We start from the raw sequence: 15,420 nt of genomic DNA, 5'->3' as shown, positions 1-15,420 counted from the left end.
GAAATAAAATAATAAAGGATGGACACTTAGTTTTATAGAAAATAATGAAGAATACAAAGAATGATATAAATGAGAATAACATACAAAGGCTATTAAGTTCTCCTTCCATTATTTAAAATATATTTTATTCTTTGAATGAAATAATACTACCCTGTGTTGAGGAATTTATAAAGTATGTAGATACTGTAGATAAATGACTCATTACCACCATAGAATAATACATTGGTCTAAGTAGAACTCTACTGAATCAGGCTTCTCACATTTACAGTGAAGTTGAAAAATATTTACTCTAAATTGACTTTGATAAAGAGTATTTTTTTTCTTAAAACTACTATAAGAAATAGTGCAAAAATAATTTAAAAAGCAATAGGATAATTAAAATGCCATACTAACTGTACTCACTTTAAATCAAAAACAGGAAAAGTGGAAGAAATAGAGGGACAAAAGACAATATATCTGCTTCTGACTCAGATGGATTAAGAGGGACTCACTTTACTTTCTCACCTGAAACAACTTAAGACCCAGAAAAGTTATATGAAACATAGTTTTTAAGACCTTGAACAAGCAAAAAAGTACAGCCATCTCTGGAAGACAGGAAACAAATGAAGTAAACCCAATGACTGTCCGATCTTACTGCCATGAGAGAATTTCCAGGTTGTGGTGCAGGAAGGGGCAACCCAGAATTGGCCCAATAATTCCTGGAGTAGAGGGGATGGAGGTGAAAATCTAGGAAGACCAAGTGGCTAGAGCATTTATAATAGAGTACTAGAGAGAAAAATATTACAAGAAAGAGAATTCTAGAGATCTGCAAAGGGTCCTCCTGAAATATTCTACAGAGTAGTAGTGATCATTGCAGGCCTGTGAAGAAAGTAACTGAGGCTGAGGATAGAACCACCTGAAAGCATTAGAGGAAATAGACTGAATTTAAAAAGATCCAACTAATTGTTGGTACAGAAAAAATTATATGATGGTGACACTATTCAAGATAAAGCTGGCTTGGCTCCCTCAATATTAAAAAAAAAAATTAGATTTTGGAGCAAATAATATTACCAGGGGTAAGGAATGATATTTGATAATGAAAAAGGTGCTGATTTATCAAGAAAATATAACAGTACCAAATGTTTATGCATCTAATAACAGAATTAAATAATACAAGAAGCAAAATATCATGGAATTTCAAGGAGAAATAATAAAATCCACAAACTTTTACCAATATTTTAATAACTCTTTCCCAATAACTGAGAGACAAAGTGAACAATTAGTAAGGATACAAAAGAACAACACTGCCAACAATACTACCAACAAAACTGGTATATCATTTATAGAAAACTTTACCCAATAATTGCAGAATACACATTTTTTTTTAAATGAACATCAAACATTTATCAAGATAGACCATATTGTGGGACATAAAATAAATCTCAATAACTTTGAATAGATTCAAGTTATAAAAAGTATGCTTGTCAAAGACTATGGAATTAAGTTGAAAGCAATACCAGAAATCTCTGGAAAAATCCCTGTATTATGGTTCTCCAGAGAAACAGAACCAATAGGGCTGAGAGACAGAGATAAATTATTATAAGGTTTATTATAAAATTTATTATATCAAATGGGCTCACGTGATTATAAGTCCTAACAATCTGTCATCTGGAAGCTTGAGACCCAGGTGAGCCTGTGACTTAATTCCAGTTGGAGTCTGAAAGCCTATGAAGCAGGAAAACCAAGGGTGTAATTCAAGTCTGAGAGCCGGGGAAGGGCAATTTTCCAGCTCAACAGTCAGAAAGAGAGAATGAATTCTCTTCTTCCACCTATTCGTTCTGTCCAGGTCCACAATGAATTAAGTGATGCCCATAGACACTGAGGAGGGCAATCTCCTTTACTCAATCTACCAAATCAAATGTTAATCTCATCCAGAAACATCCTCATTGACCCTCAGAAATAATGTTTAACCAAATATCTGGGTACCCGGTGGCCCAGTCAAATTGATACATAAAACTAACCATTAACAATTTCCAAATATTGAAAACTTCAGAATGGGAGAAGATATTTGCAAATGACATACCTGATAAAGGATTAGTATCCAAAATCTGTAAAGAACTTATCAAACTGGACCCCCAAAAAACACATAATCCAGTTAAAAAATTAGCAGAAGACATGAATAGGCATTTTTCCAAAGAAGATAGACAGATGACTAAGAGACACATGAAAAGATGCTCAGTATCACATTATCAGGGAAATACAAATCAAACCTACAATGAAATATCACTTCACATGTGTCACAATGGATAAAATTAGCAACACAGGAAAAAAAAATAGGTGTTGGCAAGAATGCAGAGAAAGAGAACCCACTTACACTGTAGGTGGGAATGCAAACTGGTGCAGCCACTCTGGAAAACAGTATGGAGGTTCCTCGAAAAGTTAAAAATAGAACCACCCTATGACCCAGTAATTTCACTACTAGGTATTTACCCAAAGGATACAAAAAATAGTGATTTGAGGGGCACATGCATCCAATGTTTGTAGCAGCATTATCAACAATAGCCAAATTATGGAAAAGGTCCAAATGTCCATTGACTGATGAACCAATAAAGAAGAGGTGGCATAGACATAGACACACACACACACACACACACACACGAATATTACTCAGCCATGAAAAAGAATGAAATCTTGCCATTTGCAACAATGTAGATGGAACCAGAAAGTATTATGCTAAGTGAACTAAGGCAGTCAGAGAAAGATGAATACCATTTGATTTCACTCTTATGTGGGATTTAAGAAACAAAAGAAATGAACATGGGGGTTAAAAAAGAGAAAGGCAAACCATAAAATAGACCCTTAACTATAGAGAACAAACTGAGGGTTGCTGGGGCATGGGCTAAATGAGTGATGGGTATTAAGGAGAGCACTTGTTGTGATGAGCATGGGGTGTTGTATGTAAGTGATGAATCACTAAATTCTATACCTGAAACTAATACTGTACTGTATATTAACTAATTGGAATTTAAATAAAAATGTGAAACTAAAATAAAAAGTCTATTACATGAATAAAAGAGGATATCATTTCTAAAATGAAAGATATAATTGAACTATTTGGCTAATAAGAGTAAGCATGTATATTTATATATTCATATAAATATTCCTTTTATCAAATTATTTACTACTTATCTACTACATGTCACCAACCCTGTTAGATGTTGGGATTTTCAAATAAATCAAATGAACATGAACTTTTTACCTTGAAAAGGCACTAAAAGATTCCAATTCAAGTTTATCATTTATTTAATAAAATTGTTACAGTGATAACTGAGACATTATCATGATGTGTGTCTATGTAGAAGATAAGATTTTCAGTAAAACCAAGTGCCCAAGAGAAAGAAGTGAGATGGATTATCTAAAACATTTTCTTTTTGTGGTAATGAGATGTTTAATTAAAGGATCCTCACTTGATAAAACCCTGTCATAAATATGGAAAAAAAAAACCCTAATAACATGCTTCTAAATAACCCATGGGTAAAAGAAGAAATCAAAATGGAAATTAACAATGGAGGGGGAGATGAACCATGAGACACTATGGACTCTGAGAAACAAACTGAGGGTTTTAGAGGGGATAGGGGTGGGGGGATGGGTTAGCCTGGTGATGGGTATTAAAGAGGGCATGTATTGAATGGAGCACTGGGTATTAAAGAGGGCACATACTGCATGGAGCTCTGGGTGTTATACGCAAACAATGAATCATGGAACACTACATCAAAAACTAATGATGTAATGTATGGTGATTAACATAACATAATAATTTTTTTTTAAAAAAATGGAAATTTTATATAAAGCATTTTGAAAAGAATGAAAGTGAAAACACAATCTATTAAAGTTTTGGAAATTCTACTAAAGCAGTACTTAAATGACAATTTATACCAGTGAGTGCCTATATTGTAAAAGTAGGTCTCAAAACCATTACCTCATTCCCCCCCCAAAAAAAACTAAAATAAAAAGAACTAATGAAATTCAAAGTAAGCAAAAAGAAGGAATTAGTAACAAACAGATGGCAATCAATAAAATAGAAATAAGTAAAAATCAATACAGAAAATTAGTGAAATAAAAAAATACAAATGATAAACCTTAGGCAGACTGATCAGGAAAAGGAATAAGATACATATAACAAATATCAGGGATGAGAAAGATGCTGTCATTGCAGATTGTAGAGGTATCAAAAGGATACAAAGGGTATTTAAGTCAATTTATGGGTAGGGGCGCCTGGGTCGCTCAATCGTTAAGTGTCTGCCTTCGGCTCAGGTCATGATCCCAGGGTCCTGGGATCGAGCCCCGCATCGGGTTCCCTGCTTGGCAGGAGGCCTGCTTTTCTCCCTCTCCCACTGCTTGTGTTCCCTCTCTCACTAGGTCTCTTGCTGTCAAATAAATAAAATCTTAAGAAAAAAATAAAGTCAATTTATGGGCATTTTGGCTAATTTAGATGAAGTGACACCTTTAAGAAAAGACATAAATTACAAAAGCTCATTCTAGAAGAAGATAAACTGATAGGCCTTGTATCTATTGTAACATTAATTTTCACTGAGGTGCTTTTCCTGAAAGGCCCAGATAGCCTTGATAGTGAATTTTACCAAACATTTGGGGGAGAAATAATACCAATTCTACACAAACTCTTGCAGAAAATTAAAGAAGGAATATCTCCAAACTCATTTCACAAGTCTATTATTCTGATAAAAATAAAACTACAGACAAAATTTCTCCATGAACTTAGAGATGAAAGTTCTAAAAGAAAGTTTAGTAAATCAAATCCAGCAACATATCAAAATGTTAATGGATTATGAGCAAGTGGGGTTTATCCCCCCAATCGATGCAATTCATCATATTAAAAAAATTTAGAAGTAAAAATGGTATGATCACATCAATAGACACAGAAAAACATTTGGCAAAATCTGACATCTATTCCTTATAAAAAGCTTTAGCAATCAGAGAAAGACATGTATCATATGACCTCACTGATATGTGGAATTCTTAATCTCAGGAAACAAACTGAGGATTGCTGGAGTGGTGGGGGTGGGAGGCATGGGGTGGCTGGGTGATAGACATTGGGGAGGGTATGTGCTATGGTGAGCATTGTGAATTATATGAGACTGTTGAATCACAGACCTGTACCTCTGAAACAAATAATACATTATATGTTAAAAAAAAAAAAAGAAGAAGAAGATTGCAGGAAGGGAAAAATGAAGGGGGGGAAATCAGAGGAGGAGATGAACCATGAGAGACTATGGACTCTGAGAAACAAACTGAGGGTTTCTAAAGGGGAGCGGGGTTGGGGGATGGGTTAGCCTGGTGATGGATATTAAAGAGGGCACGTACTGCATGGAGCTCTGGGTGTTATACGCAAACAATGAATCATGGAACACTACATCAAAAACTAATGATGTAATGTATGGTGATTAACATAACATAATAAAATAAAATAAAAAGTTTTAGCAAGTTAGGAATGGATGGAAACACACTCAAATAAGAATAAGGCATTATGAAAAACAAGTGAAGCTAACATACAGTTAATGGTAAAGATTGAAAGCTTTTCTCTTAAGTTCAGGAAGGTAGTAAGAATGTTTATTTTCACCAGTTCTATTAAACATTTTAATGGAGATTCTAATCAGTGTAATAAGGCAAGAAAAATAAACCAGCCACGAGTTTGCAAAAAAGGGAGTAAATCTTTCTTAATTTATTGATGATATATTTGTCTATGTAGAACATCTGAAAAAATCTCCCAAAAAGCTAATAGAACTAATAAGTGTGTTTAGCCAGATTATAGAATATGAGCTTAAAATACAAAGATCAGTTGTATTTACCAATATTAAAGACAAACAAAAATTGAAGAAAAAATGGCATTGACAATAGTTTCAAAATATACCAGGCGTAACCCAACAAAATATATATTAGACCTATACACTGAAAACATACCTGGACTCACAGGAAATACATATTTTTGAATAAGATTAAAAACTATTCATTACTCATTAGGGGAGCCCTGGGGATGGGGTGGGAAGCAGCCAGTGCAATATCTTGTTTCTTTTGTATTGCTTCCCTGGGTCCCCATCCCAACAGAATGACCCAGAAGGGGCCAGATAACACCTGCATCTGTAGTGGGATGAACTATAGGAGAAGAAACTTGAATTTAGAAAACATATTATATAGGGCTGCTGGTTTTGTCTCCAAAAAGACACAGAAAGAGAGTGGGTGGGGCTGGGGGAGAGTGTCTTGGCCAAATTTTACTTCACAGGATTAGGGGGCAAGTCTGCAAATACACCAGTTACTATTGGCCCATTTCCTGCAAATTTAATAAGAACTGATAGCTGAGCAACTGGCAAAAATGCTCACAGTAGAATTCTATCTCATGAAGAAAAGGTTATTATAGTAAGAACTATGAAGTAGAAGATCCTAATGCTGCCATACCCAACAAAAGTAGCCAGTCAATACCAATACAACATGTTCAAGGAGGTTACAAAGTTTAATTCTACCAGAAAATCATTACAGATGCAGAGGTTTCAATTTCAATCAGAGGTCTCTTCAATTCTTAAGTTTAGCAAAGACAAAAACAAGTGTTGAAGAATGACATGGGTGATAAACTGTTTCATGGGGTAAATCCAATTGTATCTGCTGCACTAGATGTGGTCCACCTAGTGGAGAAAATCAATAACGATCCTGACCTCTGACTGATCAGCTGATTTTTTTTTTACCTCTTCTGATAAATATAGACTATCAAGATATCATAATTATTAAGCGTCATTATTCTGTTAAATGCAATAAGACATGTATAAAACTATTCATTTGTAATCTACAATGAATAGAGAACTATCTAGAGTAAGCTATTTTCATATTGCTGAAACATAAGATGATACACAAAATTCAATAGTCTCCTAACACATAGACTCTACACTTTAAGAATATTCTCTATATATACTCAAGAATGAGAGAGAAACAGACAAAATGAATGTGAATTTCTATATTGTATGTGTGTATTTGTATCTCATTCAACAGATAGACTATTTGATACACAAAATAAAATTAAAACGTATGAACCTCTTTAAGGAAAAAAACTCAAAATTTACTGAGCTGTATAAATGATTATGTAAAAGACTCTGGCAATGTCAATTCCTAAAATTAGTGTTTCATATTGTAATTTTAAAATATTATTCACTTATTATAGAGACTACTATGAGGACTTTGAAGAAAGATAGTAGAAGGGGGTACAGTTGGTCAAGGTAACATTTACCATGTCCTGAAGACTCAATTCCATCAACAGAGTTAAGAAAAATAGGGACGCCTGGGTGGCTCAGTTGATTAAGCATCTGCCTTCAGCTCAGGTCATGATCCCAGGGTCCTGGGATCAAGTCCTGCATTGGGCTCTTTGCTCAACAGGGAGCATGCTTCCGCTTGCTTCTCCCTCTGCCTACCACTCCCCCTGCTTGTGCTCATTCTCTCTCTCTCTCTCTGTCAAATAAATAAATAAATAATCATTAAAAAAAACCCACAGAGTTAAGAAAAACAAAGTAAATTTGTCCTTCCCTCAAGAAAAGGCAAGAAGGAACCTAGCACTTGAACAAAAGCTAAGGCTTCGTACTCACATAGGAATGAAAGGGAAGCCCCAGACATATCTTTCTCTCCTATAGTGTGCACAGTAATTACTGCAATTCACCAAGACTAGTTTCATTGTATCTTTTATACTTGATTATTTCAGCTATCAGAAGTCCCAGACCCACCAACTCAATCCTCATTTCCCATATTTTAGCCCTGTAATTCTTCATATTCTTTGTTTCCCACATCCTCCTAACATTCCCCAACTCCTGAACCTCTCACAGTCCATTACTAGAAAAATGTATAATATATTCCACCTCTTCTCTGGATATTTCCTTCAAGTTCCTGCTCTGGAAATCTATTTCTTTCCTTAAAACACTTCTCATAAAGCCCTCTAAATTGTTTTCCTTATTTTCCCCCTTAATTCTTGTGCCATTGAACTTAGATGTAGCTAAGAGGTATCTCTTGCATCTCATGGTCACTTTCCAAGTAATCTTTCTCTAATCCTCAGTGGTCAAGTAGGGGCCCTTAGTTTTTAATCTTATGTTGTCAGATTATATTATACATGAAACCTATTGTTGGCATGATGTACCAACCAGCAGGATATCTCCTTTTTTAATGTGTTTAGTTCCTGGCTTGATGTATGATCATGTCCTCTTCCTTACCTCAGTTTTTCCCTCCAAGGGCATACAACTGAAAACTTGCTATAATCATAAATTCATGTATGCCAACCTGGGAACCACTATATTTTCAACTTGCTTTTTTTCTGAATTATGACTCCAATAATTGTTCTCCTACTCCCTTAGCACCGTTCTTCACTTCCTTGAAGTTTCTCATTCCACTCTGCTCAATTTAAACTTAGTGGTAAATCATTATAATCACTCTCTTGTATATATATACTTTCCACTCCCTTGCCCTATTGAAGGAAAAGGACATTACTCAAAAAAGCTAGATTTATTGATTCTAATCAAGGGAGAACTGCATTTGTAGAACACGATGCATCTGAATGAAGCAAACTGTAAAACTTATGTAGAATTTGGGGTTTCAGAAGCAAGGATATTTGGGAATGGTGAACTTCAACAGATAAAGTATAGTTAAAGAGGTGTGACTGATGCTGATTGATGATGAGCTTACAGAAGTGAGGGAATGCCACTAGTTGGATGGCATTCAGAGTATTAGTAATTGATGTAGAGTTGTCAGTGATCAATTAGAATGGGCTTAAACTAAGCACTGATGTCATTTTTATTTGTTTTTATTTTCTTGTTGCAACAGAATAATCAATCTTTTCCTTTCTTGAGTTTGGAGCATAGGAACATTTTTATCTTTCCTTTTTCTTATTTTATTTTCTTAGTTTAAAAACAAAAAATATGATTAAGTTCAATTCTTTCTCTGATATGTGCTTGGAGTTATCTGGCTGAATATTCCTGGAGAAAGCTACAAGACTATAATGATGAGTTTCATTCCTAATTCATGGTCTGGATGTCAGATGTGACAACAGAAAATATTATTTACATCCCTACTCCATATGTTCTTCCACTTTACAAGACCACTATTCCACATCTTCTCCTTCCTCTTTAAGCCCCTAAGACTTTTCCTCCATCCTTACTTGCAACATCATGTTTTCTATTTCACTGAGAAAATTTAATTCATCAGAAGAGAATGCCTGTAGTGACCTTTTATCACATTTACGAGTTTACTAAAGACTTCCCCAACTATTTTGCCTCACTGCCTGTTACACACTAGGTATTCTAAAACTGATCCTTTTTAAAACTATTCTTTCAATTTCAAAAATAAATCCCATTGTTTTTTGTTAAGAACAGTGATTTAGAATTCTCTACTCTCTCTCATATTATCAATTACTTGCCTTGTACTAAATGATTCTATTCATTTAACAAACTTCCTGTTATTCCTCAAATTAGAAAAAAAATACATTATTGTGGCCACATTTTCTACATCAGTTATTGCCCTATGTTTTTGGTTCATTTTTGAAGCCAACACCCCTAATCCTTTATATTTCTTTATACTTAACTGTCTCTAAATTCCCCCAGAGTGTGAGGAAAAAAAAGTGAGAGGTTTATTTCTTACTTCCTAATGGTAGTTTAGAAATATTCTACCTCTCTAGGTCTAGATTAGCCTAAGGAATATAAAACCTGATAATACCAGAGTCTGAGGCTCAGAGTCATATTCTTTTCAACAAAGCCATTTTCACAAAGAGGAATCTTGGTAACTAATGTACTAGTCATTTCTTTTTTTTTTAATTTTATTTTATTATGTTATGTTAATCACCATACGTTACATCATTAGTTTTTGATGTAATGTTCCATGATTCATTGTTTGTGTATAACACCCAGTGCTCCATTCAGTACATGCCCTCTTTAATACCCATCACCAGGCTAACCCATCCCCCAACCCCCACCCCTCTAGAACCCTCAGTTTGTTTCTCAGAGTCCATAGTCTCTCATGGTTTGTCTCCCCCTCCGATTCCCGCCCCCTTCATTTTTCCCTTCCTGCTATCTTTTTTTTTTTTTTTTTAACATATAATGTATTATTTGTTTCAGAGGTACAGGTCTGCGATTCAACAGTCTCACAGAATTCACAGCACTCACCATAGCACATACCCTCCCCAATGTCTTTTCTTGATTCAATTACAACTTCCCTCTAAATACTCAACATGTCATACAGTCAGTTTGCTTTCTTGGAAAACTTTCCCTGCTGCATATAACCATGCCAGCCTGAGCATGATTGTGAAATAATGGGAAATCAAAGGATCACATTGAACTTTTCTAAAACTCTGCTTCTGCTTCTATTTTATGATGAAAAGTACGTTATGCTTTCATTGCATGTCACTACTGTTGTATGTCTATGCTCCTTTATGCAGCCAAATTTCCTTCCATATGTTTGTGTGTGGGTGTGTATGTGTGTGTGTTCATATACATACATATATATGACAACCTGTGAATCCAGTCCAAATCCTATGAATCTGATAGAGTTTTAGAAATTTTAATATTTGATTTACAATTGCACCAAAAACCATAAGATACCTAGGAATAAACCTAACTAAAGCAGTAAATGATCTGTACTCTAAAAACTACAGAACACTTATGAAAGCAATTGAGGAAGACACAAAGAGGTGGGAAAATATCCCATGCTCATGGATTGGAAGAATAAATATTGTTAAAATGTCTATGCCACCCAGAACAATCTACACATTCAATGTAATCCCTATCAAAATATCATCGACATTTTTCACAGAGCTGGAACAAACAATCCTAAAATTTGTATGGAACCAGGAAAGACCCCAAATTGCCAGGGGATTGTTGAAAAACAAAATCAAAGCTGGAGACATCACAATTCCTGACTTCAAGATATATTACAAAGCTGTGATAATCAAGACAGCATGGTATTGGCACAAAAACAGACATATAGATCAATGGAACAGAATAGAAAACCCAGAAATGGACACTCAACTCTATGGTCAACTAATCTTCAAAGCAAGAAAAAAATATCCAGTGGAAAAAGACAGTCTCTTCAATAAATGGTGCTGGGAAAATTGGACAGCCACATGCAGAAGAATGAAATTGGACCATTTCCTTACACCACACACAAAAATAGACTCCAAATGGTTGAAAGACCTCAATGTGAGACAGGAATCCATCAAAATCATAGAGGAAAACACAGGCAGCAACCTCTTTGACGTTGGCCACAGCAACTTCTTGCAAGACATGTTTCTAAAGGCAAGGGAAACAAAAGTAAAAATGAACTATTGGGATTTAATCACGGTTAAAATCTTCTGCATGGCAAAGGAAACTGTCAACAAAACTAAAAGGCAACCTACAGAATGGGAGAAGACATTTGCAAATGACATATCAGATAAAGGGCTGGTATCCAAGATCTATAAACAACTTTTCAAACTCAACACCCAAAAAACAAAACAAAACAAAAATCCAGTCAAGAAATGGGCAGAAGACATGAACAGATATTTCTCCAAGGAAGACATACAAATGGACAACAGACACATGAAAAAATGCTCCACATCACTTGTCATCAGGGAAATATAAATCAAAACCACAATGAGATACCACCTTACACCAGTTAGAACGGCTAAAATTAACAAAACAGGAAACAACAAAAGTTGGTTAGAATGCAGAAAAAGGGGAACCCTCTTATACTGTTGGTGGGAACACAAGCTGGTGCAGTCACTCTGGAAAATGGTATGGAAGTTCCTCAAAAAGTTATAAATACAGCTACCCTATGACCCAGCAATTGCACTACTGGGTATTTATACCAAAGATATGGATGTAGTGAAATGAAGGGGCACCTTCACCCCAATGTTCATAGCAGAATTGTCCACAATAGCCAAACTTTGGAAGGAGCCAAGATGTCCTTCAACAGATGAATGGATAAAGAAGATGTGGTTCATATATACAATGGAATATTACTCAGCCATCAGAAAGGATGAATACCTACCATTTGCATGACATGGGTGGAACTGGAGGGGATTATGTTACATGAAATAAGTCAATCAGGGAAGACAATTATCATATGGTTTCACTCATATGTGGGATATAAGAAATAGTGCAGAGGATCATAGGGGAAGGATGGGAGAACTGAATGGGAAGAAATCAGAGAGGGAGACAAACCATGAGAGACTCTTGACCCTGGGAAAAAATACTAAGTGTTGCAGAAAGAGAAGTAGGTGGGGGGATGGGGCAACTGGGGGATGGGCATTAAAGAAGGCATGTGATGTGATGAGCACTGGGTATAAATCTTACCATTTCAAATATTTTCCTGTTTAGGGTGGATTTCTTTGATGTATTAATGTGACAAATGACATTTATGGATATGTGGAATAAAACATCAACCTTGAAAAATGGGATTAAATAGATTTAATGATTATGTATTATCTTTAGAATCACAGTTGAATTTATCTTTTTTTTTTCTTTTACAAATTTTGCAACTTGATACTTGAGGGAAATTGCCTGTGATGCTTTAGCCTGGTTTTATCACATAAAGCTGATCTCACTGACAGAGTCATGAGGAGTCGTTTATTTATTCAAAAAGATAATATAAAATCAAATGAGCATTGCTTGAAGTTAGATGAATTTCTCATATAAAATTATCTGAGTCTGCTATTTTCTTTACGTGCAGTTATTTAACCACTGCTTACATTTATTAAATGCTTATAAGACTGCTCAAGTTTTTTATTTCCTTTTGGTAACTTTTATTGACTTTTTTCCTAAGATTTCTTCATTTAAATTTAGGCTTACCAATGGCTAGCAAGCAGTCAGTGATAATATTCTCTTATTATCTCTCTCATCTCTACTGCCTCTGTAGTAATTCCTCCCCCCACTTTTCTTTCATGTGTTATGTCTTCTTTCTGTTTTCCTGTCATTCTAGCAAAGATTTCCTTTTTGGTACAAATTAAAGACTTTTTGTGAGGCAACAATTTTTTCAACAGAATGTGAGTATATGAATGTGGCATATATTCGTATTTTTCACTCACTCTCAATTTATTATAGTTCTCCAGAATCCATGTGAACTGTATGGAAATATAAGTTGGCATTTAATTTCCAGAAACTACAGAGTTTAAAATATGGTCAATTTTCTTTAAAAAGAATTACAAACAATTCAGAATGATTACCTAATAACTCTTCAAGTTAAGGTTAAGGTTAATACAAATAGAAATAGAGATAATATCAGGTAAAGTGAAAGTAGAGAAATACCTTAGCGGTTTTCTGGTCCTCTCATAGCTGAACACTTGCCCTGAAAGACAATTACATAGAGTTAATTTTTTTCAGTCCTAAAGGTTATTAGATTTAGTGACACATATTACAGGGTTTTTTTTTTAGAGATCAGACCAGAATAATGAATAATACTATTTATAGCAAATATCATTTGATGACTAAAAAAATACTTCTTTATCAAAAAATAATCAGAGTAATGAAAGACATAAAAATATCTACTTCCTTTTCTTAGCTGTGCTTTCCTGTTAAAGCTGCCAACATCTACTTAAATACTGTGGTTACCATGATGTACTCAAGGCAAGAACAGCACATGGTCACAATATTTTCCAGGCTAGTAAAGTAGTAATGACTGAGAAATTAGAGGAAATAATGTACATTTTAAATTTCTGAATAAAAATGTCATTTGAAAAAAATAAGGAACTATGCATTGTAACACTGTTTTTTATCTTAAATCCGTAGTTCTTACAAAAATTTTAATAGATCCACTCAACACTCCACCCCATATGAATTATATTCCTCAAAAGCCCATGAAACTACATAATGCCTTTAGTTTTGTAAATAAAAAATTACATTTTTTCACAAAGGTATATTTTTAATTCTTAATTTCGACTTCTGCTTACCTTCAACTTCATAGTTTCCCTGTTCATACACCTAATATAAAGGAAAGAAGATCATTCTAATGAATGAACTCATCTGGTTTCAGGTGAATAGTAGGATCATTTCATCTAATCAGTAACATCAATATGCTGTAAAGTTTAACTAAATTCATTCAATTTTAACATTAAAAGTCTAGTTTGAAGCATTTAAAATCATCAAACACTAAAATGTTGAAAATCCACCTTAATGGTTAATCCCAAATTAATTATTGAATTTATTAATATAAATATGAAAGAGAAGTGAATGAGATAGTTTCTTACCACTGCTGATTGAAATTGCTCTTGTTTGCATCTAACAGAAAAGTTCAGACCATGTAATCTCAATTAATTTGCCCTATCTGTAATGTTGATTTATAAATAAATTTAAGCTTTTTTTGGTCTTTGTAATTATAAAATTAAATCACACAAATCATTAAACTTGAAACATACATAGGCAATTAAATAATAATAATAATAATAATAATTTATCACTTGATATAGAAATGAAAAGATATGAGAAAATGGATATAAAAAATAGAGCTTTTAAAACACTGATAAAGAATGGTAAAATAGCAAATTTGAAAATACTGATTAAATTTAAACATTCTCACATACAATTTGTATTACTAAAATAGGGTCAAACAATAAATGGAAAAATTCCAGTTTCATATGGTACTTAATGTATCCCCTCTCAATTTACATTTGTATTAACCATGATGACATATAATAAAGGAAAATCCAAATAAATGCAAGTGAAGACAAAGTGAAAATTCCTGAGGAAAATTTCTATTAACCACATCAATAATTGAAATTCAACTATAAGGTCCACACTTTCATTTATATTTAGGTAAGAGGCTCCAGTGTAGGTAAAGATGACTTTGATTTATTTCCATTGTTTCTTACTAACTGGAGACTGCAAGGGATATAATAACTAGAATACAAAGAAATCATACCTAATGTATGTTGGAGCTATCTTTCAAATCAGCTAGAGACAAATCTCAACTCCCAGTTTACAGGTTCAACTCTACATTATCAGGATTTCTTATAATTTATATTTCTTATAAATTCTTGTAATTAATTATAATTTAGCAACCATTTAGAGGCATTTATGTTTATAATAAAACAGAAAGTGGGAAGGAATTTTATAACATGTGTTGTATCCTAGCCCTCACAGTAGCATAAAGGGAAATGGTTGCATGAAAATGCAAAGATGAAAACAAGAGGTGACTTTTTAAATTGTTATCTTAGGAAGAGAAAGTTTATTAAGCTCTATCTATTCTCTAGTCTTGTCACAGGATCAAATGGTCAATCCACACCATTATTTAGATGCCTGGTATTTATAGCAAATAATTAGAGTTGAGGACTATATTTGAGAGATCAATGTTCAAAACATGTAAGTTGAAAGTAAAGAGAGCTAAGGACACCCCATGAGTATTGAAAATCACCATATCTGAATGAAAATATTCACA

At 34.0% G+C, this 15,420-nt stretch overlaps 1 long non-coding RNA gene across 1 annotated transcript; it reads right to left on the bottom strand.

Moving 5' to 3' along the window:
* Nucleotides 1-10,766: 10,766 nt before the first annotated feature.
* On the bottom strand, nt 10,767-13,969 carry LOC123847553 (uncharacterized). Its single transcript, XR_006791569.2, has 3 exons — nt 13,937-13,969; nt 13,296-13,335; nt 10,767-11,300 (listed from the first exon to the last, which is right to left on the bottom strand). It is a non-coding gene; the product is annotated as an uncharacterized LOC123847553 (long non-coding RNA).
* Between the last annotated feature and the right edge of the window lie 1,451 nt (nt 13,970-15,420).

This window comes from Mirounga angustirostris, unplaced genomic scaffold (genome assembly GCF_029215605.1).
Source record: "Mirounga angustirostris isolate CCGP_5_RB_7025 unplaced genomic scaffold, mMirAng1.0.hap1 SCAF_2, whole genome shotgun sequence".
Classification (NCBI taxonomy): domain Eukaryota; kingdom Metazoa; phylum Chordata; class Mammalia; order Carnivora; family Phocidae; genus Mirounga; species Mirounga angustirostris.
Note: the sequence above shows the minus strand (reverse complement) of the source record. Positions and strands in the feature narration are given on the sequence as shown.